Here is a 27,694-nt window from a genome sequence, read left to right as displayed (position 1 = left end):
GAAAGGTCCTGGGTGCTGGTGTCCTGCAACAGTGACACTGATTCTGCCCTAAGAGGTATGTTAGTAAGCCAAGGGCTGTGACATCATGCTGTACATACTACCGTACAAAGACGGACAAAGGGTGTTAAATAGTCACAACAGCGGCCCCTAGTCTACCTTGAGGGTTCAGAAAGATTTCTTAGAGTAGATGTACCGGTTTGAAGCTATTGTGTACCCTAGAAAAACCCTGTCCTTTATTCCTTATTCAATATTGCTGGGTGGGATCTTTTTTATTGTTTCCATGCAGATGTGACCCACCCAATTGTAGATGGTACCTTTTGCTTAGGTGGTTTCCTGGAGATGTGTCTCCACCCATTTAAGGTGGGGTCGCTTACTGGAGCCCTTTAAGAGGGAACCATTTTGGTAGATTGAAATACTAGTGGTCAATGAGAGGTAAGGGGCATGGGATGTATGAGTTTTTCCCTTTTATTTCTTTTTTTGGATTGATGCAAATGTTCTAAAAATGATCATGGTGATGAATACACAACTATGTAATGATATTGTGAGCCATTGAATGTATAGTATGTATGGATTGTTTGTGTGTGAAAATTTCTCAATAAAAATACTAAAAAAAAAAAAAAGAATCATTTTGGAAAAAGCTTTAGAACTTACAGAGCCCACACAGCCAGAGATCTTTGAAAATGCAGAAGGAAAATACCCCTGGGGAAGTTCTTTGAAGGAGAAGCCAAGGAGAAGCTGGTAGAGAGAATTAGTAGACATCACCATGTGCCTTCCCAGTTGAGAAAGAAACTCCAAATGTCATCGGCCCTTCCTTTGTAGTTAAGGTATCTTTATCTGGATTCCATAGTTTGGACATTTCTATGGCTTTAGAACTGTAAACTTGCAATGTCATAAACTCCCTTTTCCAAAGTTGTTTCATTTGTGGTATATTGCATTCCAACAGCTTTAGCAAACTAAAACAGTAGGCAAGCTTTGATATTAAAAGAAGATAATTCTCCAAGAACAGAGGAGGGGAAAGGCATTCTAAGTCAAGAAAACAGCTTTTGTGAAAGCCCAATCACAAAAGCATATGTTGAATCCAAGGAGTTCCAGGTCCATTGGGGCAGCAAAGCACAGTGTGATACGGATGGGGTGTTGAGGACGAGGTGTTCATGGGGACGTGGGGCAGGTCTTGGGAGGCTTTAGATGCAAAACTAAGTAATTTAGGCTTCATCTTGACATCAAAAGAGAGCCATAGGAGGATTTTAAGCAGCCTTGTTAGATGATAACATTCGTAGGGAGAGCACTACAGCTGCAGAGTAAGGAACGGTTGGGAGGGACGAAAGCACAGGGACCAGAGACACCAGTTTGGAGGTGATGGCAATAGCCTAGGCCTGAATGAAAGCAGTGGCAATAGGGGGACACAAAGACAAAGCGGTCTTTGGAAGTAGTGTGCCCAGGGTTCTCTTCTGGCTCGAGTGAGGTTAGTGGCAGTCAGAGAGCAGACTAGGATGGCCCAGGTCTTCGCTTGAAAGAATCAAGATTTTGGGCAAGTATTTGTACCATTAACAGAAAAGTAAACTAGACGGAAGACAAACTACATTTAAAGGGTTTTCATTCCAATGTTATATCTCTTCCCAGAACGGAGGTTGCAGGGGGCACAACTGAACTGAGATAATGAACTGAGTCATTCATCTAGTCATTCATTGAGCAAGTGTCTCCGCACGAGGCCTGTGCTGAGCCCTGAGATGACGAGGGCCGTTTGGCCTGGGATAAGACAGTGGGATTTGTTCCCATTCACAGCACCGCCACTTAGCAGCTTTGGGACTTGCGCAGGCTGATGCACGGATGAGTTTCCATTTCATTGTCTCAAACGTGGTAACTGAATCCTCAGCTTGCTGGGGTGATCATTGTAATAACACAACGGAAAGCCTTTGGTAAATTGTAAATCACTATAATCTGAATGGTAATTTCAACAAAGAAGCTGAAAATAGAGTTTGTCTTGTGTATAATTAGACAATATTGGCTGCAGAAGAGCAAAGAAAAGCCAGGTGAAGCAAACCAATCTTCTTGGAAGTGTAACAGATCTCCATGGAAGTGGGGAGGGGACCCAAGACAGCCATGGTCCCTTCTTCCTGCACCACACTGACTGTCACTTTCACCTTCATGCTGAAGGATGTGGCCTCTTTATAGACAAAGGAAACAGCCAGGGGAGGGAGTAAAGGTGAAGACAGTTATCAGTGACATTTCCCATTTTAAATAATTTTCTTTTAGTTGGTGTTTCAAGTGAGTCCAGATTAATTAAAGATATGGTACAGCAAAACAGGTTAAGTGCCTTACATTTCTATGGTTTTTCATATTAAACCAAGTGCTTTCAATTGTATGAATTTCATAGAATTCACCTCTTTGTATTCTGATAAAGACACTGGGAGGCAGGGTAGAAATTATTGCGCCTGTTTTGTAGATAAAAGAAACAACATTTTGAGGGTCTATAAGCTACTGAAATAGACAAAATCACACAGCTAGTTAGTAACAGCTTGAGCTCAAGTCTTTTCATCTACAAGAAAAACCAATGTTTTTTAATAATACTGTTTTATGCTATTTACTTAGAAGAATCAAGGAATTTGAAAACTTTGTAAAATATTGTTCAGCAAATCCCTTTTCTGGTTTCTCAAATAACAGGCCTAAGAAGGCATTTGCCACACAAATTCATTGCTCTGTTCATAACTTCCTCACTTTCCTCCGTTTTGAAACCTCTTTCTTCACTGGTGCTTTTCTCTTAACCTACAAGCATGTTTGTGTCTCTACCTCCTCTTGTAGAGATGATCCTATTCCTCTCTCTTCCCCTACTCGGTCAAGGTTTTTGAATAAATAGTACACACTCGAAGTGTCGTCTACACTCCTTCAGTTCCTTTTCACACATCAACTCACTGACCATGAGACTTCTGATTGGCCTATTGCACTGACTGAACTTGGAATGACAAGGGTGATGTCCTCTCATTGTCACATCTTTGGCCCTTGAGTGCAATCTCCACACAGCATGACCCTATTGGCAACATCCCCTCTCTCCTTGCTTTCTGTGACTCCATTCACCCCAGGCTCTTTTCTTTTTCTATTTCTTTTGCCTTTCTCACCCATCTCCTTTCTGTTCAGTAAAAACCTGTGTTCACCATGGACTGGGCCTTGAACTTCCTCTTTTCTTACTCAACAAGTGAGAAGGTAGATCTCATTTTTTTGTGTGTTGGCAGCACATTTGGGAACAGTAGAATTTCTGGAGGCAAGGTCATGGATAAAATTGCACCCACAGATATTGAACTATCCCCTCGGTCTCCCTTCAGTTCAGTGCTGCTGTTTGAAAGAGCTACCTGCTGCGTCCCTGCTTTCTCTTATGTCCTGTACTCATGAAGTCAAGTTTCCCAACCATCCCAGGAATCCTGCATGATTACCACGACCCCAGCCTGGTGTTAAGTGATGGAACGGCAGGCCCCTTAGTTCTTACAGCAAGATGGAGCTTTCTCCCTGAAGAAGACTTGCACAGAAGGTCCAGGACAGCGTTCCACCTGACAGGCAACCCTCTGTCGGTTGTAGGCGTGGAGTACACTAGAAAGGGAGCTTTACAGAGGGTGGGAACCACTACCCTACCATCCTCTCCTGGGCTTTATCTTTGTTTTAAATGCTGATGATTCTTTTAAGTATACACCCAAGAGAAATAAAAGCATTCGTCTACAGAAAGACTTGTACACGCATATTTAAAGCACACTTATTTGTAATATTCAAAGCACATTTATTGTAACATCCAAAAACTGGAAGCAACCCAAATGTCCACCAATACATGAATGGGTAGACAAATACTGATACATCCATATAATGAAAACTACTCAGCAGTAAAAAGGAATACACTGTATATTATGACATGGATGACTCTCAAATACATCCTGTTGAGCAAAATAAGCCAGACACAAAAGAGCACATAACGTATGATTATATTTATATGAATGCTAGAAAAGACAAAACTAATCTACATAACAGAAATCAGATCTGCGGTTGCCTAGGGTTTGGGATAGGGATTGACTGCAAAGGGTGCAAGGGTACTTTTGGGAGATGGAAGCAGTCTGTATCTTGATAAGGGTGGTAGTCACATAAAAGTATACATTTGTTACATTCATTAAACTATGTACTTCAAATATTGCATTTTATATTATGTAAATTATCCCTCAATAAAGTTCATACTAAAAGTTAGAAAAAATTTTATACTCTCAAATCTATAGCATAAGACTCCCACCCTCAATTGTCCATTTCTTCCATAACTCAACAACTATGTATTAAATGCCTACTATAGACTAGTCTCTGTACTATGAGCTAAAGATACAATGGTGACTAAAACCAGACATAGTTCTGCGGTCACTGGTACCATGGTCTTATCTGGGAGCCAGATGTTAATCGTCAAACAGCAGCATTAGAATTATAATAAATGTTTAAACAGAAAGATGTATGAAGGTATAATAGCTTGTAATAGGAGAAGTTGACCTAGTTGAGATCTAGGTAAGTGATGATGGAGTTTAGTTGAGAACTGAAGAATAAAGAGTAGCTAACTTTGAATGGGTGTGTGTATGGGGCGAAAAGATGGAAAAGTCTGTGCAAAGGGCCTGTGACAAGAAGGAACAGTACCTATATAAGGATCTGAAAGAAAGTCAACACGCCCACATCAGACAATGCTAATCATTTCTTTTCCTCTGTATCGAGGACAAACTTTTATTACAGCAAATTGCAATATTCTATTTGCAAGCTCGTGACCTCTACTAAGCTGTTGGCTCCCAGTGGGCTGGAATTCATCTTTGCATCCCCTGCCCCAATGTAATCTCACCATATAATAGTTGATCTATCAATATTGTAGAATTAAATGAGTACATGTATAAAGCATTTAAGATTTCCATACTGCATTTCTCCTGAAGAGCTGAGAAAATTAGAGAACAAATATGGACATATCTTTACAAGTAGAATATGTGAAAGGTGCGCTATTGTAGGCATTTGCTCTATGAGCAGTGGGAGGAGAAGGGAAATTTTTGCTCTTTACCAGGTCACTGTATTGGTTAGGAATATATTTGGCTGCAAGGAATAGAAAATACAATCTCAGTGGCTTAAACAAACAGGGATTCTTTTCTCATATAACAAAAAGTCCTAAGATGGGCAGTCTCAAGCTTTGATTCCAGTGCCCACCAATACCACATTGCTCTATTTCCCTCCCTGTCATCCTGAATATACTTGCCTTTTGGCATCAAGTTTATTGTCTCTTGGTTGCAAGCTCATTCTAGCAGCACTAAGCATCTCAGCTGAGCTCACAGCATACAGACAGTGGAAAAAGGAAGTGCAGAGCTGGCAAAAGATTTCTCAGAAGCCCCCCTACACATACACACACCTGACTTCATTTTCAACTCTTTGGCCAGAATTGACTCCTTTGGCTGCAAGAGATGCTGGGAAATCAGGAATGGGATTGTCACAGTAGTCTTAAACCAATCATAATCCTGGGATCTATTACCAGGGAAGAAATAAGAATGGTTTAGCTTTTGGGAAGGTGATTCCCAGTATCTGCCACTGAACAAATATCACCCAGTGCGCTCTTGCAGTTATATACACCCTGGTGGCGCTAGATGGGAGTAAATGCTTCCCCAGTGTCCACTAAACAAGATGCCAACCACAGACAGAGTTCACATGAAAGAGACATTGGCACCTGACTGCAAGGCCCTTTGAAGCTTTCGGGCCCTAAAGTCCCCACTTTCAAATGAATTATTTGATCCAAACCATCTCACATCCAGCCCTTAAGATAAATAACAGCAATTCCATCCAACCAGCTCATTCTGGGGCTATTCAACAGAAGACCTAATAAGACCTCCGTGGGCCTCTGGAAATCTCTTCTCTGATCACTCATTTATGTTCTCCCTTTTTGCATTAGAACACTATTAGTGATGTGTTGAATGAGCACAAGCGTCACAAATCCGGAGAAGGAGTCCAGATAATGTGTCGGATTTTTTTTTCTTAGTAACAATCACCCATGCAAAATGGTTTACAGATTTTAGGTTGGAGCATGGATTTTTCAGGTTTCATGCCCATGAGCATTCACTATGATTCTAAAGGAGGAAAGGACAGTTGGAGGAGCACAAGACAGGCAGGTGGGAAGCAAATATTTCACTGGCTTCCATGGGTACACATTCACCCCTCCTCGCCAAATCAAAGCAGAAGACCATATTCTTGACAAAACAGGAGTGAAAGTAATCATGAGTGAATTATTAATGCGCGCTATAAACATAAGCCTACACATTGCCCAGGCTATAACCATGAGTAATTAAGAAAACAGTTAAGGGCTCCTTCGGGAACATTTTTTGAGAGCAGCTGTATGAATTCAAACCTGGAGGTGGATTCAATCTGTGTGTGAGAGCCTAGAGGTCGGCATTAACTGCTTGCGCACCTGTGTTCCCACACACTCGGTACAAGCCTCCTGGAGGGGGGCGGGGGGCACATCACGCACAGATCTCTATCCCATTCCAGACTAGGGGTCCCTTTAAACTTAGAAACCCTGTCTCCTTCACCAGCACACCCTAAGGGACCTGCAGATATTCAGAGAAACATCCACCCACAGAGTGAATGGTCCATGAGTATCCCCTTAGTTTCTCCACTATCAGGAATGAGGACACGGGAAATAGGGAATTGTCACCAAACTATCATTGACCTCAGGCACCTACTTTCTGCATCCCACGATGGGCCCAAGATGAAGTGTGTCGGGGATTTGGTGGTCACATCAAGGTTTTCTGCTCCTTGAGTTTTCTGTCTGCTTTGGCCCACCTGAGACAACCTTCTTCCCCAGGAAACCCCTTCATCCCTTCAGGAACACCTTCAGTTGTCCCTTTAGACCACCAGCTCCTCCAGGAAGCCTTCCCTGACCTCCCTCCAAATCCTAATTAGGCGCGCCTGTTTTGTGCGCTCACCAGGCCTCTGCCCACCCTTATCAGTTCCATATTATGATTGGCCATTGGTGGGTTTCCTTCTCTAGAAAGCTCCGAGAGGGCAAGGGACGTATTTTGTTCTCCTTTGAGTCCCTACCACTTATGACACCTCCTGGAGCATAGTAAAGGCTCCCCGAGTTGTGGAGTAAACTGATGAAGGAGTGGAGTGTCCTCAGGCTGGCGGTGCTGGGAAACGTTGTCGCCCGCACCACAACCACTCCTGTCTGGGGAATTCCAGCCTTAGGCTCCACTCTCCCCGCAGCTCAGACTTGAGACTCTGTCCCTGAGCGGCGCGCCGGGCGACTGGGACCCGCCTCCGGGGTTCCAGCGCGACCCCGCCCGCCCCGGCCGCGTCCCTGCGCACTGGGCGGCGGCGGCCCCCAGGCAGGAGCTGCGGGAGCAGGTGGGGGCGGTGGCCCCGCCTCTGCGTCCGCGCAGAACCAGAGCCTGGGAGCGAGCGCCGCGCACCCAGAGCAGCACCCAGAGCAGCACCCAGCGCAGGGCGGCCGTGGCGGCGCCGCCTCGAGATCGGACGCTGCGGGCCGGAGCCCAGAGGCGAGAGGCGGTGGCGACAGTGGGGACCTCGGGCGGAGCTCGAGTCCTGTCGGATCCTCACTCACGGGCTCGGCCATTCCCAGCCTGACCAGCTGCAGGTAGTGCGTCTTCACGCGTCGGTGCCTAAGGGTGGGGTAGGGTTGGGGGGGTGGGTGGCGAGCGGTTGTGGCGGCGGCCTCTCGCGGCTGGGGGTGCTGAGTGCGTGGCTGCGCCCCGGGGACCTCCGCCTGGCTGCAGCCGGGCCCGGCGTCGGGGGCTGGTCATTTGCTCCCCGCCACGCGGCGCTGCCGGCCCCGGGTGGCTACCGGACCGCGGAGGGACCGAGGTTGCCTAGTGACTTCCCGGGACCCGACACTCCAGTGAGCGGCCCCTGACGCCAAGGCCACCTCGGTGAGGTCCTTTTCCAGGCTCTCCCCTTTTCTTTCCCAGCTTCACCCCCAGAACAAAAGGCTGGGGTCTCCCTGACGAGGGGGGCTGCTAAGGGAGGGCTGGGGCGGGGTGTAAAGAACCTAGGAAACTGAAGAGCTAAAAGTGGCTTTGGGGATACTGAAGCTGCCCCCAGTGAGGGGCCAGCCCCAGAGATGGGAAGTGACTTGCTCAAGGTCACACAGCTGGGTTCTTCGGATTCCCGTCTCAGTGCCCCTCTCCAAGCCCTTCAGGTTGTGTATCGACAATTTAAATCTGACCATCGAGGGGTTTTAAACTCCTTTGGAGAAGTCAGGGAGAACGTGGCAAGCCAACCCGCCCGCGTTCCCACACACACCGGGGAAGGAGGGGGGAAGCAGTGTTGCGGATGGGGCACGAAGCTTCTGCGCCCCCGGGGAGAGGCCAGCCGGTCCCCATGGAAGGCAAGCACCGGCTCGCAGGAACAGTCCCGCCGAGGGAGCCGTGCCAGCGGCGGGCGCGTGCCCTCTGCTAGCCGCAGAGCCGGGGCGGCGTGGGGACAGAGTGTGCATTGATCCCTGGAAAGAAGTTCTGCGGGAAGAGGCTGATAGAGCTGCTCCCACCGCGGCGCGCGGGACCAATCTGTAGCTTCCCTGACACTCTGGGCGCATTGCTGCTGGCTTGGTTTGGAAAGAAAGTTAGCAGGAAGTTGGACTGTCATTTCACTTTGCTGAGTCTCGGCGTCCTTGGCTGTAAAATGAGAGATTTGTTCGGTAAGTTTTGTGCCATTTAGAAAGTCTGTGCTTCTTTCCCTCTTTCCAAAGTCTTTGGTCACTTCAGAGAGAGGATTGGGTGTGTATTTCCTGTGTTCAGCAATAGTGGTATCACTGGGACCCCAGCCTTCCTTCAAAACATTTTCACTTCAGGCAGAACTGATCTGGGAGGGAAGAGCAGTTGCCTTGGGCCGTGGTTCCACCCATCAATTTGATCTGCGTAATGGGTACATGACATGGGGGTACACTTACACAAATGTATGAAACTAAGATTCGTGCACTTGACTTAGGCAAGTTTTACCTTAATACAAAAAAGTAGATAAAATTTAATGCTTGCGGTAGCACACAGATTAGTGGAGTATTCTAACCAATGTATTTTAGAGATACAATTTATAACCCCAAAAACCAGATCAGAAAATTGAAAATGACAGGGCTGCACAAGAAAGTTGAGAAATCATGAAAAATGAAATGTACACTGGAGAGTTCTTTACGAAGTGCCTTTGCATGCATCACCTCATATGATCCACAGTTCTTTAAGGGCAGCACTGTTTCGGTGTCCATCATACAGCTGGGAAAACAATAGGACACAGGAGTTTAATGACTTCCCGAGGGGAGCCACAGGAAGGTCCTGAGTACACAGACTTCAGATTCTGTACCTGAGGCCATAAACATGTGACCTTTGGCCATCTGCTTCAGGACAGAGTGGTCAGATTAACAGAGCCTTGAGGGCTGGCTTCCTGCCATGCCTCCTTATTGTTCCTTCTAGGAGTCTCCGTTGTTTTCACATAAGTGTGAGTTTAAGATTGTGTCACAGACTGAAGTTAGCCAGCAGCAGAAGGGATGGAGGAAGTGTGTGTGTGTCTAAGAACATGCCGTTTCAGGAACAGAAGAAAGCCAGCTGGTTCAGGCTGGCAACGCTCTTTTACTAGATTTATTGTGCAAAGACCAACGAGTACAGATTGTGATTTTGCAGTCATGCATATACACACACTCGAATAAATATAACCTAGAAAAGATCTGAGAAACCACAATGTTATATTCACTCTGGAGGGGAACCTGTAGAATTTCCACTAGGGAACAGCCAACTTTTCCCACCTTGTAGAATTTATAAATACATGTTTATTAACTTTAAAGCAAAAAAAAACTACAAAAATAACTCAGCAGAAAGGAATTTTTCTAGCAAATGTGTTATAATTATATGTTAAATTTGGTGCAGAAATATTTGACACTTTATGGTACAATAGCATTATATTTAAGGAGAAATCCTGAGAAATTTGCTCTAATGTCTGGGATACTCATGATGTTATACCTTCTGCCTAAAATTCAAAACTTTGAAACGTAGCAATATGTTTTTAACCGGGCAGTTTCAGATTGCAGAGAAAAACCCAATGTAGTTAAGTGTTTGTTTTACTCTTGGAATTACAGAGTTTGGATTTAAAGAACTTGGGTTAAGTGGGACAACTCCAGAGGTATCTCCAGGTGACTCCGTTCAATCAAACGCCATTAAGTGTGATTATGTATCATGAAGTTATCTTTAGGCAAGTTTTGCTTTGTCACAGTAGTGTTCCAGCCATCTGGCTGCTGGAATATTTAGAAAGGAGTCGTAATGTTTGACTGACTATGCTGATAGCATGACAAAACAAACTTCAAGAAGGAACTATTAAATGTGAGTTAGGGTTGGCGAGAAAATGATTAATTACTTCTTGGTTAGCCACTGCAAGGACTGAAAAGTCCTGGGGTTCCCCAGCTGATGCTAAACAGGTGCAGGACATATGATTTATCACTGCTTTCACCAAAATGCACTTTAAACTTCTTCTCTGCAGTTCTAGTTGGGTCTTTCCTCAGACATGTTTGAGCAGGAATCTGATTTGTATATGTGTTGTAACTTACTCTTGGAGGAATCGTGTAGTGACCAAATTTTTTAAGCACCAGAGAGATAAAATAAAGTGTAGCAAATGTGGCAGAAATGCCAGGCAGATGTTATGTGGGTCAGGTACTGGTGCAGAAGATTTTTAAGCACTTCTCAAGGGAAATTCATCTTGTGTGAATATATCTTGGGCAATATATTCCAGTGAGACACTGAATCTGGGATTGTGGCACCCAGAAACGAGTGGCAGGCCTGCCTGAGGACTGTAAGTTAGAGCCGGCTCCTGGGGCTCTCTGTGTCCTTCAGCCAGCGTAAGTGGTGTGTCAGAGATAGCTGGGCGGGGGCAGTAGCCAACCTCAGCTCTTGAGTTCCTGGTCTGTGTCCATGTGGGTGCACGTGTGTGTCAGAGCAAGGTGCCCAGGCAGCCGTCGCAGAGCTGTTGCTGTGTGCGTCAGAGCAAATAGCTAACCTGTACTGAGCACTTGTTGTATGCCATGGGCAAGGCTGAGATCTTTGCACCTATGAAATTGTCACAAAAGCACCATAAGGTAGCTAATGAATTATTCTTTCCTCCATTATCAAATGTGCACAAAGGTGGGACTTGACTTCAGAGGGCAAGTGCTGAAGTGTTACTTGATACTGCTCTCAGAAAGATCTTGTCACTCCATGGTCTCTTCTCCTGTAGGTTCCCTCATAATGCCCTTGACCTGCCTGACTCTTCCTTATTGCACCTGAGCTTCCTCTGTTTTCAGCAACTGCACCAGGCCTGACACAGGGTGGGTGCTTCCTAAAGTTGATGAGTGAATGGACGAGTGAAGGAATGAATATCTTTAAGTGTATTCCAAGACCAAAGCCAATTCTTTTTGGAACAGCTGTTCTTTTCACTAACACCATCTCGTTCCTTTCTATTGCTGTGGATCCAGGCATGATTGCATGGATAAGTTGTGTAACAGGTATCTCCTTCAGGGCTGAGGGATGCTAAGCTCAGGTGGCCTCTGTTTCCTTAGAAAATTAAATATTATTATTTCTTCCTTTGTATAACTTACATAATCCAGAATTTTGTAATCTTGGGTTCGTCATTTATTTGCTGTATTCTTTTGGACAAATTCTTTAACCTCCCTGTGCCTCAGTTCTCTCATCTGTAAAACAGGGATAATAAGAATACGTATCTCATATTTGGGGTAAAGAAGTTAAGACATGGTCAGTGTTTAGGACAGTGCCTGGATCAAAGGAATGTTCAATAAATCAGTTATTATTCTGTTTATTATTTTTAGCTGGTACTTAAAAAAAATTGCCTTATATGTGTTTGTACCTATTCCTGTTCATAAAATCATTTGAGAAATTTACAAAAATACATAGTAAACAATATAAAATGAGTAGATAAGGAAATTGGGATAAAGGGAACACACAAATAGAAAGTATGATAAAATTGGAGTTCATTTAGAGAACAAAAATGTATCATAAGGTGTGGGTAGTTTCTATAGATGGGTGGTTTACTAGAAGGTCTGGTGTAGTTTCTGGAGGTGGGATTCAAAATTTGTCAGAGCTTCCCAGCAGCCATAAAACCAAGAGGAAAATGCGAACAGTAACATGATCCGCAGTTGCCATGAGATAAAAACAGCTCAGTTACACAGCTCTTCCTGGTCCTCAAACCTGGAATAACTTTCCTTTGGCAGGTCTTCAAAGCAAACACTGTTGCCATAGAGATCTAAGCCTTCGGCATCATTCCTGCTATAAAGACAATGGAAATGTGGTGGAGGAAGGCAATAATAAATGTTTCCTAGAACTTTGTTGAGTGTGGTTCTGGAGACATAAACCCAAAACACAGCTCCGTGAAAGCTCCTCTGTGGTTCAGAGACGTGATATTTCCTTAGCTATGTTTGCCAGATGCCTGGAGCATAGAACAACTTTTCTTTCCAAAGATTATAATTCTTTTTTTTTTTTTTTTTTTAAAGGAAAGACAGAGAGAAGGAAGGAATGATAGAAGGAAGGAAGGAAGGAAGAAAGGGAAACATCTTTTAAACATTTTCTTGTTTTTATTGTATTCTGTTTCTCCGTTTTTGGTACATGGGCTGGGGCCGGGAATCGAACCGAGGTCCTCCGGCATAGCAGGCAAGCACTTTGCCCGCTGAGCCACCGCGGCCCGCCCGATTATAATTCTTTTGAGAGTCGAGTGAATGACCCCATCTTCAAGAATATTGGTTCTGACTGAAAACACTTAAATGTGCCAGATCAGTTTACTTCATCCAGAAAAAATCCAAAGGATGTTATTATACACATAGGCTTGTTAATAGATGTTTGTGTATTTGTGAATTTTCATAATATTGATCATTCTAAAATCTCCCTTTAGTTGAAAATGTTATCACCTTGTTTATTATATGGAAAAAGAAACATCTGGGGCCCTGTACTACCTCTTAATCCCCTTATTGTTCTCAGTACTTCTTGGCTAGTAAGAATAAAGGAGAAATCATGGTCATGTCTTTTTTGGCATGGGCACATTCCGGGAATCAAACCCAGGTCTCTGGCATGGCAGGCGAGAATTCTGCCACTGAGCCACCATTGCACCACTGGGTCATGTCTTTTTAATCTGATGATGGGTGCGCTAGTCCAGATATGACTTGGATCTGTTAGGACTGCATTTAGCTGCCAAAGCAAATAAATAAAAAGAACATATACATCAGAATCTGACTTAAACAGACGTGAGCTTGTCTTGTGGAACTAGATAGTCCAAGAAAGGCAGTCTAAACCTAGTGCAGCAGCTCCAACAGTGTTATTAGAGAATCAGCCTCTTCCATCTTCTGGCTTTGCCATCCCTGTCCTGGAGACCCCTTCCTAAATCGGGTTGCCTTGTGCCCACCATGTAGCTGCTGTATCTCTGGGCTTACATCTGCAGGACAGGCAGGAAGAAAAGAAAGGGGCAGATGGCAAAAGGGTGACAGTCTTTCTATTAGGGAGATTTTTATCTTTTTATTCAGAAAGGGATGCCCTCCCCAGGGACTTCCACTGGCATCTCATTGTCCAAAACAGTGTCAGTGCAAGGAAGTGAGAGAAGTCAGATATCTTTAGCTAGGTAAATTGCAACACCCCACTCCCTCAGCTCCTCAAAGAAACTGGGAGTTTTGCTATCAGAAAGAAGGGGTGTGGGCAACCGGCAGTATCAGCCACCTGACTTCCAGCATTAGCCATGTCCCTGACTTGATTAGAAATTATGGAAGGTGACTCAGTAATTTAAAATGTTATACTTCTCTAGCTCTTCATCAAATTAGCATTAGAAAATGATAACACACCCACCTGCCTTATGTAAAGATAGCTAAATCACTACAACCCATCCTGCTTCTTCCCTCAATTTCAGATCTAAATTTCCATTTGCCAAAGTAATGTAAATAATTACTCAGCCTTGCTCATGTGTGATCCCCAAATTGGTCTACCTGTTTCTTCTCCCTACAATTCATTTTCCACATACGGCTCCCAGGGTGCTGTTTCAAAAACACAGATGTCTCAAAACATCTTTCCTCTCTCTAAAAGCCTGCAAAAAAAGGCCCCAACTCCTTGAGAACCTCCCTGAGAGAACTCAGTGCTCACTGTAGCTGCTTTTCATCCAGTTCGTATATTCTCACCCTGCAGAGCTTCGCTCGGGGTCTCCCAGCTCCTTCTGTCAGGAAGTCCTGGCTCACAGGGTTCTTTCTGAGCTTCTTTACTTGCCCGCAGCCCATGAAGACAGTTGATTGCCGTTTCATTCATGTTTCCAAAACACTTTATATTTCTATTAATATCTTTTTGGCCCTGGATTCTGGTTTGTCTGATATTAATAATGTTGTATCCACTTTTTAAAATAACAGCTTTATTGAGATATAATTCACATTCCACAAAATTCAACACTTTCAAGTGGCTTTTAGAATATTCGCAGAGGTCTGCAGCCATTAGAACCAATTAGAAATTGGTTTGGGAAGCAGATAGAAAAATATCTACTTCCAAAACATTTTCATCACCCCTAAAAGAAACCTATCAGCAGTCGTTCCTCCATTCCTTCTCTCCTCAGTCCGTGCTAACCACTAATCTGCTTTCTATTTCGGTGGATTTAACTATTCTGAACATTTCATATAAATGGAGTAATACAATATGGGGTCTTTGTGTCTGGCTTCTTTCATTTGGTGTAATATTTCCAAGCTTCACCCATGTTGTAGCAGGTATCGATCCTTCATTCATTTCATTATACTCCATTGTAGGGTATCCCATATTTTGTTTATCCATTCATCAGTTGATAGGTATCTGGGTTATTTCCACATTTTGTTGATTGTGAATAATACTACTATGAACATTCATGCGCAGGTTTCTGCGAGGATGTCTGTTTGCAATTCTCTTGGATAGATAAATAAAGGTCATATGGTGCGTCTATGTTTAACATTTTGAAACACTGCCCATCTTTTCCATGTTAAAATCTTCCCATTCCTGCCAGAGGGTTCTGTGCTAGCTTTTACCGTCTGACTTCTCTAATGTCTTCATTCTTTTGTTTCCAACTTCTGAGCATCGATTTGTTTAGCCATGTTTCTTGTAAAGAAGATTATGGCTAAAAAAAAATTTAAATTTAAATTTAAAAAAGATATGGCTGGATTTTTTAAAGCCATTTATTTTTTCATGTCTTTTAATATGAGATTTTATATTTATATATGTGGACTTTTTTTTATATATATATTTTGTGTTTTCTATAGACCATACCCTTTATTGTACCTCCATTACCTCCTCCTTTTCTGTTTTTTTCATAGGAAAGTTCTGGCCATAGAAACCCTCAATAAGTAAGTGTTAGCTATTATTATAAGCTCTCATTTGGGGACAGGGATTATATATCTATAGATTTATTTATGCAACAAATATTTGTTGATTACCTGCTAGTCATGTTTAGAGTTTGTCTCGGTGCCTAGAATAGTACTTAACATATAGGAGAAGCTCAGTAAATATTTGCTGTGTTGCACTGATTATGCAGCTTGTCAGAGGCCAGGTGGTATAGTATAAAGCTCACGGACTTGGAATTAGACACACTTGGGCTTGATCTGGCTTTGCCACATCCCAGCTGTTTGTTCTTGGGTTGGTTACTTTACATCTTTGAGCCTTGGTTTCCTCATCTGTGAAATGGGGATAATAACATCTGTCATGCTGAACTGTTTGGGGAATGAAAGATAATTATGTAACAATCAGAACTTTACCATAGAATACAATCAGTGCATGTAAACTAACATTTTGTTAGTGAACTGTTTGACAAAGCCCTCTCCCAATTATGTACAGTGATATTAAAAATCAACCATGTCTGTCCAGGGAATAAGATTATAGTTAAAAAGAGCATAAATAATTACTGCCCTATTAGCTTAATTAAGGGACTCTTTTTTTCTCATATGGTAGAACCAAGGAAAAGGACCAAAGGTGTACTTTATACTTCTTTTTAATGACTCAGAAATGGATTTTAAGTTTCCAGTATCCCGCAAAGCTGCTGTTTATTCTAACACTCATGAATGAAGCATTTTCTTTCAACTGTGCTTTTCCCCAGCAACTCAGAGGAAAAGTAGGGTAGTTTCAGAAATAGGTAAGATAACTGCCAAAGACAAGACAAGCAAGTAAACAACATTTTTCCTGAATTTAAAATTCACGTTTCCCATATTTTAACAGCTCTTGTATGTTTTTGTTTGCTTCTTTCTGGTGTTCGTCAAAAGTGTATGTCCTAAGGTTTCAGAAATGTGCCTGCACACTTCTGGAGGGAAGTGCTGAGGATGTCCTAGGTCTGAGTCTGGTATTGTGCTTTCCTGGTGTTCACGGATGCTCAGTAGTGGGTTTTACATGACTGTAGTCATTTTGACATTACCCATGGAGAGTACATGTGCTGAAGGATGATGGGGCCAGAATACCTGTCTGTAAGATGTAGGGGGGCAGCATTCTGTGGTTGGAGTAAGAAAGCCACCAGCTGTCTTTTCAGGCCTGGGGACCCCCTAGTGGCCCTTTCAGCCTAGGCCTCATGTGGTGCTGTGGAAGTCAGGGTGCCGGCCATCACTGCCAAGGCCACTGTCAGCTCTTCTAATACTATTCTTGACCACCCCCAGCAGCAGCTCACATGGACCAAATTGTCAAGACACTTTTATTTTTTTCTTTATTCATTTTATTTACCTTGTAGCTATAGAGAAATTTCCTAATTCAGATACCACAAATATTTTTTTAAATATTCAAAATGTCCCCAGTAAATTAGACAGTTCTCTGAATTGATGATCCAGAACTGATCTTTTACATTTTTAATTAATTTGTTAAATATGTAATAATACATGATACATACTTCAAAAAGGATAAAAGGAATGTACAGTATAAAATAAGTCTTTCTCACGCCCAATTCTCAGGTCACCTAGTTGTTATGCATTCTCCAGAGGTATTTTACATTACATAAGCCTAAGCATATATGTGTGTCAATAAATTGATATATATGTACACACACATAAAGGCATACTCATTCTATATACATTTTCTGCCACCTACTTTCTTCACTCAGCAATATAATCTGGAGATCATTCCATCTGGGTATGTAGAGACCTGGCATATTCTTTTTTTTTTTCAAAGTGCAACACAGACCAATGGATTTTAATGTTGTGGTATACAAAAAGTTATCTGGTTTCAGATTACACTTTGTAACTAAATTTTTAAAAATTAATACATGTTGAGTTTTAGTGTAATATCCAAAAATTACCTGAAAATTCTACTAAAATATTCTTTTTATTTCCAATTCTGTATCTGTGTGATATCTACCTATTATGCTGTTATCAGGGATGAGCTGTAATTTAATAACCAGTTTTCAGTTAATGGATATTTCTAGCCTTTTGCATTTAAAAACAATGCTGCATATGTTCCAGTAGCCTTGATTCTTGAGGGCGATTGTATAATGATATAACTTTTACAAAGTGACTGTGTGATTGTGAAAACCGTGTGTCTGGTGCTCCTTTTATCCAGGGCATGGACAAATGAGTAAAAAAAAATATGGATAAAAAAATAAATAGATAATAGGAGGGACAAAGGGTAAAATAAATTGGGTAGATTGAAATACTAGTGGTCAATGAGAGGGGTCAATAAGGGGTATGGGAGGTATGATTTTTTCTTTTTTCTTTTTATTTCTGTCTGTGGAGTGATGCAAAGTTCTGAGAAATGATCATGGTGAAGAATACATGACTATGTGATGATCTTGTGAGCCATTGATTGTACACCAAGTTATGGAATGTATGTGTGTGAAGATTTGTCAATAAAAATATTTAAAAATAAATTAAAAAATAAAACAACGTTGCAATAAGTCACTGCACAATTATTTCTTGCACGAGTGTATCCCAGATGAATTCCCAGAATTGGAAAGTACACTTAAAAATTCTGGTACATATTACAAATTGCCCATTATATACATTATCAAATTTATATTTCCACCAATAATTATGAGAGTGTCTGTTACCCTGCCTGCTCTTCACATGTATCAAACTTTTTTATCTTTGCCAATCCCATACATGAAAAATGGCATCTTCTTGTGGTTTTAATTTGCATTTTCTCATTATGAATAAGTTTGAGCATCTTAGAATGTTTTCAAAAGCCATTTTAAATGAAACGTCTTTTCTGTGAGCTACCTGTTTAGGCCTATTGTCCATTTTTCTATTGGGTTATTGATTTCTATTATGGATTTGTAGGACCATCTTGTGTAGAAATCTGTAATATTTTACAGTTTGTAGTGTGACTTTTTCATTTTACTGTAAATTTCCTCCAATTTTTTATGGCTCTTGTCTTTGTTTATTGTGGACTGATATATGTATTTACTTATAGTGCAGAAATCTTTTCTTCTGTAGCTTCTAGAGAGTTCTTTCTGACTCTGGGTCTGTTTTTAATTCTCCTATAGTTGCTCTAGTGTTTTTATTATTTCTGTTTTTTAAAAGTTAAAATTTTGATCTCACTGGAATTTATTGTAATGCAGAGTATGAGATACATTAAATTATCTAACTTTATATTTTTCTAGATTGCTACCCAAATTTCCCAATAATTTCTATGAATAACTCATTACCCCACTTGATATTCAATGCCATTTAAAAAATCATATTCAAATTTCCCCAAAATACTTACGTCTATTTCTGGATTCTCATTTCTGCTTCCATCACAGATTCTCCATAAACCAGGACCAAATTGTTTTAATTATTGAGGCTTTATAATTTGTTTAATATCCAAAACAGCCCGTCACACCCCAATCTTTTACTCCATAACCATTACTGATCTTTCTTAGGATTTTCCATTTTTCAATGATTTCAGGTTTCCATGCAAGTTTAAATTAACTTGCCTAGTTCTAAAAGACAAACAAGCTGATATTTTTATTGTGATTACCTTAAATAATATTTGTATGATATTTAGTCTTCCTATTGAAGATTAAAATACATTTTTCCACGGCTTCAGTGTTTCTCAGCAGTGTTACAAAGTTTTATTTCATGTGTGTCTTTTCATATTTTGTTGAATTTATGCTTAGGTATCTTTTTTAAAATTGCTGTTGTGAATGCAGCTGTTCCTTCATTAATATTTCTAACAATTTATTGTTTGTATATCTTTTGGTTTTAAATTTTATGTGTCAGTTTTAAATTTTATGTATCATCTTTCTGGATTCTCTTATTGTTATAATTTTTCAGTTGTTTCTCTTGGGTTTTCCATGTATGTCTCCATACCATCTGGGAAAGGAAAGATAATGGAACTCCTTTCTTTCCAAATATTTATGTTTTCTTTCCTTCTCTTGTCTTATCTAGTTGAATTGACAACTACTCCTAGTAGTAGTCGTAGCAGCAGGGGACATTCTTGTCTAATTCCTGACTTTAACTGGACTTTATTTATGTGCGCCCCATTCCATTTGGGAGGTGGGTTCTTCTAGTAGTTACTTTGGTAACCTTAACCTATATAGGACTCTGTTTTTGTTTTTATTTTAGAAAGTATCTACTGATTCCCCACCATAAGCAATACTGAATATCCAATACCTCCCACCTCCCCTCTCTCCCTTTCCAGACCTCCCTTCCAGTGTCCAATTGTATATGATAAGGTCATTTTCCTTAGTTCTTCTAGTATTTACATTTGTACCTTTAAATATATTTTATTTATTCTTTTATCCTCTTAAGTGTACATGAATTATTGACTTAAAAGGAGTATTTTATTGTGATAAAATTTATATGACATAAAATTTGTCATTTTAACCATTTTTACGTGTACAGTCCACTTAACTAAATTTAGTTAACTAAATGGTTAACGTGTCTTTTGACCACCTTGGTATAAAAACTAAGGAAATCAGTATACATATAATATCTTCCACTCTATCTCCCATTTTACCTGTCAACTTTGTTAGTTATTACTTTCTGTTTTTCCTAGATTTATAGCAGTTACATTCTGTTCTATAATTCTGTAGGTGTTTTGTTCTTGTTTCTACAGTTAATCTAGTACCTACTGCCAGTTCTTTTGCCCTATTTTCTCTCCTCAGTCCTTGATGAGCTGGGTTTTTTTCCTGAAGTAATACCTTCAAAAAGTTCAGGAAACATAAATCCTGCATTTTTAAAACATTTGTCACTTGCCTTTTTACTACAGTGACAGTTGGGCTGTCATACTTGCATTTGGAGTCATACTTCATTTCTCTGGGATTTTGTTACATGGCTAATATGTTTCTAAGATGGTGTCATTTTCTTCAGATACTATGTAGTTTCCCAGATACTAAAACAAATGCCTTAAACAAAAGGCTTAGACAGTGGGAATTTATTGGCTCACATTTTGAGGCTAGGAGAAAACCAAACTTGAGGTTTCAGCAAGGTGATGCTTTTTCCCTGAAGACCGTGGCACTCTGGGGCTGGGGACCAGTGATCCTTGGTTCTTGGCTTTTCTGTCACATTGCAAGGCACATAACATCATCTTTTATTTTCTCTTCCAGGTTGCATCACTTCCAGTTTCTTGCTCTTTGTGTGGCTTCTCCTGTGTCCAGTTTCCTTTGCTTGATAAGGACTTTAGCCATACTGGATTAAGATCTACCCTCCTTTAGTTTGGGCACACCTTAAGTAATGAGATCTTCAAAGGTTCTCTTTACAGATGGGTTCACGCCTACAGGACCAGGGGTTGGGGCCTGAATATGCCTTTTGTGGGGAGCAAGTTTCAATCTCCAACAGATACTGTGTACTTCTTTAACCTGTAGAATTAAATCTCATTTTTTTTAAGTTCTCAGATATATATATTGGAAATTATATATCGTAATAATTTTTTCTTCCATTTACCTATGTCTATTATTAAAGAAAACCAATAATCTTTTTACCTGTTCACTGTCTTTCTAAACCTTTAAATTCTTTGCCCATTTCCATTTCATTTTGTTCTTTTTTCTCAATCCTCCATGGTCCTCAGTGTGTTTTCAACAATATCTGTTAACTTTCAGCGGCTCTTACTGTGGTCCTCATTTTACTTTTTCAGTTCTGCCCTATCTAAGTTTCATGTTCTGTTATTACCTTGCTGTCTCTTCCCAGATTCCTTCTCTCTTTTCTTTGAGGGCTTATTTAAGTGGTTCATTGTTTCATTGAATTCTTTGTGTTAATAATTATATGCCTTGTCACAATTTTCATCTGCTCCACAGCAGTATTTTTCCAAATAAATGTTCTTCATCTATCATCAGTTCTGTTTCCTGTTACCTACCCCACTTTTTCTTTGCATAGATCTGGTTCTGGTTCCTTTTTTATTATTTATCTTAAAATGAGTTAGATTCTTCTTGGGCCACGCATTTGCAGGAGACTTATTTGGGGAAGGAACAGGGCAGGTTTTGAAACAGGAAGAATTCTTTTTGGCTCAGGGAGTTACTCTTTATGAGAGAGAGACAGAGTGGGTGGAGGGAGAAAGGAAGGAAGGAGGGAGCGTCGGAGGGAGGAAGGATAAGAGAGAATGTGTGTGTGTTTACAAATCCAGCACACCAACAGAGATGATTGGAAAAAGGGATGCTCATGATTCGCCTTCTCTCTGTCCCTCACCCTCCCTCATCTCTAGAGTGCACCTGCTGAGATGGTTGGTCTTTGCTCTCTCCCTGCTCCCTGGCTGGCCTAGGGCTGGGCCTGCTCCTGCTAGGATCTGCATCCCCACACCCTGTTCTGTTATTCTAAACAGGTGTTGATGGACCCCTCCCAGCCCCTGCGGAGGCACCGCTTCCTGCTTTGGAGTTGGTTGCTGTGGGCTGCCTCTGAGCCCACATGCACAGGTGTGCCCTCTATGACACCTGTGTCATCACCTGTATCTGATGACCATGGCGTTGGGCTGTCCGGTCTCCTTTATGGAAGTTCAGGGTTACAGAAATCTAGTTTGACCAAAAAATGAGTTTATATTTCTGATTTTCCCTTTCCTTTTGTTTTGAAATGATTTCCATGGAAAGGAAGAACAGTGATGTTTTCACTCCACCATCATAAAACCAGGAGAACTTCTTGAGCTCAACTTTGTTTTGAAAAGTGGATTTTCTCATTTAAGAGACTAAAGCAAGCTGCCTCTTTTCTCCTAACTTTCAGGTAGAGCATTTCCATTTCCCGGAAGCAACCACAAACTTATTTAAGAAAATTAACTTGGAAAGAATTTTGTTTTAAAGGGGAGGTTCAGGGACCATTTTAACTCTATGTAGTACCTATTTCACAGCAATACACATTTGGTCCTCACATTTATGCAAACTAGGAAAAGAAGAAGCTCTACCTTTTTGCTGATGGAGAGATAGATGGCAGAAGGGCATTAGAGCAAGAACTAGTTCTCCCAAATACCAAACAGCATCTCTTTGACTCCGATGTTGCTCAATATGCCGGGTTAGCCTTTTCTATTGGGTGCCGTAATCTTTGAGACTCCAACATCCACAAAATACATTGCTTGAACAGTTGGCCCAATCCCTAAAATAGATTAGATAGTTGATAGATAGAAAAATAGATAGATAGATAGATAGATAGATAGATAGATGTAGATGTTATATATAGATATAGATAGATGTATAGATATAGATTGATATAGGGATAGGGATAAGGATAGAGATGATAGAGATGGAGATAAAGGGAAGCAGGAAACCTTGGCAATATCACGATCTCTAGGACAAGAAGAGTCGCTGTCTTTGCACCTTTGAGGGTGAAGGGAGAGACTCGACCTGTGCAAAGAAAATGTCCAGAATGCCTAGTGCCACTGTAAGCAAAGTACCAGTGGGGCAGCAGGTCTACCAGAGGGAGAAGAAAGTCTGTGCAAAAAAGCTGGAGACTGAGTCGAATATTAAAATTTCCGGGTGGAGAAGGCCATCCCATGCAGGCCAGGGAGCAGGAACAAAGACGCAGAGCTCTAATGGACAGATGTGTAACGAAATGGCAGAAGTGTGGTGTGGGTCAAGGGCAGGATGCCCAGGAAGCTGCAGGCGCTGAGAGGTAGAGTTTGACTTCGCAGTAAAGGGTCCTGGAAAGAGTTTGTGTTAAACGGGGAAGTGATATCATGCAGTGAGGAGTGAGACCTGCCCGCCGGTTTATCAAATCTAGCTGCCAGGGAGCTGTGCTTGCTGCCGTAGTAGGGAATCTGCCTGGTGACAGCCGTGAAGGTGGCTACTTTCTGCAGGTTGTTTGAGGCTGTCATGTAACTTCAGGAGGGACTGGGGTCTCCAGAAGCTGCTTAGACCTTCCTTGGCCTCAACAAGCCAAACTGCACCACGAGGGCGCAAGGCAAAGGAACTTGAAAATTGTAAAGTCTCAGAAGCAGAACTTGAAAAGACAGGATTTCTCTTTTCTGTCTTTCTCTCTTGTGTAGACTGGTACCCTGGGCCACCTCCAGTCTGCTTGTTTCTTCGATGAGTTTTTGAGCAGCATTTTCAGGAGTACTCACAGTCCTTCCTAATCAAAGAGTTATGCCCTTAGCCTTAAGAAAGAAGAGACACTTTCCTTTTAAATCTAATGTTATAAAATGAAATAAAGAGGTGGTAATTTATTTTGTAAAAATGACATTATTATATAATATTAAACTCCTATTTTATACATAGTGATATCTTGGTTTTCCAAAATTAGAGGGAGATGCTTTTTTCAGAAACATAGTTGTTATATTAAAAATGAGATTTGCTTATAAATACGTGATTAATATAATACATTTTTAATAAACCCAGAGTTTCTCTTAGCTAATTCAAGGGCAGGGGAATAAAAGACAGGAAAACAATATTTTCTCCTTTCATCCTTGGGAGCCACATGACAACAATTTTTGTGACCTTTAACTATAACCGAAATGCCTGCATCAATGGTAAATATGATCCATCTCTCCTTTTTTCTCTTCATCAAATACTTTTCAAATATTATAATGAATTCAATGACTGATCTGGGAACATAATTGCATTTTAACAAGTCTTATAAAAGGAAACCAAGTTATGCACTGATGGGTTAGGTGTGACTCAGCAGGTTTCTTATTAGATTGTGGTTGATGTAAGTCTTCACTTTAGAATCCACAGAGCCAAATCTGCACTAATCCTTTATACCTTTCAGTGGATAATTCTCTGTAACATCCAGGTAGGGCTGAGCTGATTTAGGAGCATTGGCCCTGCTGGTGTTTCTCAGGTCTCAGAAAACCTTCATATCATCTGTGTGAGAAGTGAATGGATGGCTGCTCAGCTTGGTTTCTCTTTCATTTTTGTGTGTCACTGCCAATTCTAAGCCCCAGCTGTTGAAATTGAGTTAACGTGAACACAAGTCTTTTTAGTAGAGGACACAGCTTCTGACTATATGGGACAGTTTCATTATACTTGATGTTCTAGAATGGAGCTTTTCAAACTTAAATGGTCTTAAAAATCACTTGTTGATAAGACCCACCAAAGATTCTGAGTCAACATCTCTGAGGGAGAGACTGCATTTCATACATGCTTCTGCTTTCTAAAGCTACTCAAAGTGTTGTCCGTGGACCAGCGGTGCTGGCCTCACCTGGGGGCTTGTTAGGAATGTAGAAACTTGGGCCCTAGAAGTCCTGTTCTAGATCACTGCCTCCCAAAGCATAGTTGATGGTCACTGGGGAACCCTGAGGTAAGTTTAGATAGTACATACATGAACATTTTGATTCTAATAATTATTGTGTGTATTTTTATGGATACCTTCTATTTATGGCAAGTGGCATTGGTTTTCCATTTCCAGTACTAACTTAAGTGCATTTCCTTTTCAAAATGAACGCACTTAACTAAAAACATGAGTTGATTTATAGAAAATTTTAAGTAAATACAAGTTCAGGTGATATGTGGATGTGACAGAAACTATGAAACTCATACATGTACCAATAACTCAGCCTGGTATCTAAGAATGTAGACTCTGGAGCCAGATGCCCTGGGTTTGAAGGTCAGCTCCTCCACAAAGTCACTCTGTGATCTTGGGCAAGTTTCTTAACCTCTCTGTGCCTCAGTTTCCTCATCTGAAGATGAAGATAATAATCGTATCAGTCTTATTGGGGTGTAGTGGTAGTTAAGTGGGTAAATATTTGAAAGAACAGAGCCTGACACATAGTTCAGACCAAGTCTTTTTATGATTATGTGAACACAAATGCTCAGGTGTTTTTTATCCTGTGCTTTTTATTTCTCCTTCCCCCATCCTTCTTTCCTGGTGACTCTGGCCAGTAGCCCCCACCAAAAAAGCCTGAATATTTCCAGCATTTTTATACCACTGAGGAGAATGAGGGCAGCAACTTCCCTTTGGCCAGCAAGAAGATGGTGTTTACTGGTGAGTGGGGACCAGATCATAAAGGTGGGGAATCCCAAGAAAGGTCAAGGTCCAAAGAATTCATTCCTTAAACGATGAGGAAGTGACAATAAAGTAGCCTTCACAAATTTGTTGTCACCACCACTTGGAGAGACTTAAAAAATTTTTTCTTGATTTTATTTATAGCTTTGAAAGATTTACTACATTTATTTTAAGGACCCTTTTATTTATTTGTGCCTTGTATGCATGTGGGCTTGGATGCTGTGATTTCTTGGCCACAGGTCACCCTTGATAAATAAATGACTAATCCTTGAGGTGGCAGGGCCATAAACCAAATGCCATAAACGTGAGAAATGAACTGGCTTATGGGGTTCACTCACCTTTCTTAGTTCAGAGGTGGAGAATTCTCTGTTCTTTCCCCAGTTTCACAGCCATAGAAACAAGGGATTAGGTGAGTCAGTGTCAAAACATAAAATGTTATGAGTGCATAGAGAACCTTATTTTCAGATTCCTATTCAAGTGTATTATTAGAACCAGAAAAAAAAAGATGCTTTTGTCAAATGGTAGCTGTAATCCTTCTTATATTAGGAAAAAAAGCATGCTTTCTATTCATGAACAGCTGTAATCTGATAGACTACTCTTTTTTTTTTAATTGTGAAAAATAACATATATACAAAAAAGCAATAAATTTCCAAGTACATTTTAACAAGTAGTTATACAATAGATTTTAAACTTTGGTATGGGTTACAGTTCCATAATTTTTCATTTTTTTTTTCTAGCTGTTCTAAGACATTGGAGACCAAAAGAAATATCATATATTGATTCACCAGTCATAGTCAGTTGTTAAATCCTATCTTCTCTATTATACTCTTCCTTCTCTCTCTCTTTTTTTCCTTTTTTGTAAAAAATAACGTATGTACAAAAAAAGCAATAAGTTTCAAAGCGCATTGCAACAATCAGTTGTAGGACAGATTTCAGAGTTTGGTATGGGTTATAATTCCACAAGGTTAGGCTTTTATTTCTAGCTGCTCTAAGGTACTGGAGACTAAAAGAAATATCAGTGTGCTGATTCAGCACTCATACTCATTTGTTAAACCCGACCTTCTCTGTATGACGCCACCATCACCTTTGACCTTTCTCCCACTGTTTAGGGGTATTTGGGCTATGTCCAGTCTAACTTTTTCATGTTGGAAGGGGCTGTCAAAAATATGGGTTAGGAGAATGGAACTAGTTGATGTTCTGACAGACTACTCTTTAAAGAAAAAAATCCTTAATAGTTTTGACCAGAGCAGCTAGTGTGTAAAATTGTTTACCATGATTTATTTCTTTCTAAAATAACTCACTAATCTCAGTAGGGACGTATGCATTTCTTAAAGTTACAAGAAAGGTGAGGCCAGTCCGCATTGATTTCCCAACAGGTGCAGACAGGCTGATGAAGAGAGGAAGGAAGGGGAGGAAAGGGGTAGAAGAAAGAATAGTTAGCTATCTACGTGAAGAAGGCACTGAATCCACGCCCCACCCCCCACTCACTGCCCCAGGAGGAAGGTTGCATGGTGATGTAACTTGAGACGTCTTTTGTCCACCGACCAGTTTTTTAAAATACATTTTAAATTAGTTACCCACATTTCAAAACTACATTTTTTACACAAAAAGCTGGATTTTAGACTTCGGGGTGTAAAAAAAAAGGAAAAAAGGGGACAGGGGGAGATCCTTCCAGCACTGGGTTGGCATTTGCACAGCATACCTGCCAGAGCTGTGCAGGGGTCTCCTGCTCCAGACCCAGGTCTTCCCTCCTGTCTGCTGGGTCTCCTCCTTGCCTTCTTCATCCGTTTCCTTTCCCACCTCTGAGACGAGCTATCTGCTCCCTGCCTGCAAGAGATGCTGGGTAGTGGGTTCCTGGTTTCTGTCTTAGGGAGGTAGAACTCACAATGTGAGATATTCCTCAGGCATAGGAAAAATGTTCAAAAGATGTTGTGTGGACACAAGACAGATGTCCATCCCTATCCAAGGAAGGAGACACTTGCAAAAGAGTTTAGTGTCATTTTAGCTCCTCTGATGTGTCCATTCTTTGTCTCTTCCCACACCTCTAGAGCCTCTAAGGCTGCTTGCATTCTATTCCCCCACTTGAGTACCTTTATTTTACAATATTCTTCTATGTAGAATAAACTCCCTTGTCTATCTTTCTGCCTCTTGAAAAATGCAGTAGCTCTTACCATGCATACATATATTGTCCTCTCTTCCTGAGGTTGAATTGATTTTTTTTACATTTCCTGCCACTCCATACCTCTCTTGGGACATGTATCACACTCCACCTGTACTTATAGTTCCTTGTAGTGGTGGTGGTGATAAATATAGCTGCCCATTTTTCAGTGTGTCTGGACCTGTATTATGGTCTTTATTATACACAGTATCGGTTTCAATTCT

General features: G+C 41.1%; 1 protein-coding gene across 3 annotated transcripts in view; it reads left to right on the top strand.

Moving 5' to 3' along the window:
* The first annotated feature begins 7,459 nt into the window (after nucleotides 1-7,459).
* Nucleotides 7,460-27,694, top strand: part of WIPF3 (WAS/WASL interacting protein family member 3) — a 102,853-nt gene continuing 82,618 nt past the window's right edge. For 2 of the 3 annotated variants that reach the window (XM_077120825.1, XM_077120809.1), the window contains exon 1: nucleotides 7,460-7,630. The gene's annotated coding sequence lies outside the window, so the exon portion shown is untranslated. Of the gene's footprint in view, nucleotides 7,631-7,824; nucleotides 7,923-27,694 lie in introns of those variants that run through there. The other variant, XM_077120819.1, reaches the window with a different exon arrangement.

This window comes from Tamandua tetradactyla, chromosome 1, assembly GCF_023851605.1.
Source record: "Tamandua tetradactyla isolate mTamTet1 chromosome 1, mTamTet1.pri, whole genome shotgun sequence".
NCBI classification, from domain to species: domain Eukaryota; kingdom Metazoa; phylum Chordata; class Mammalia; order Pilosa; family Myrmecophagidae; genus Tamandua; species Tamandua tetradactyla.
This window is presented reverse-complemented; position numbering and strand designations above follow the sequence as displayed.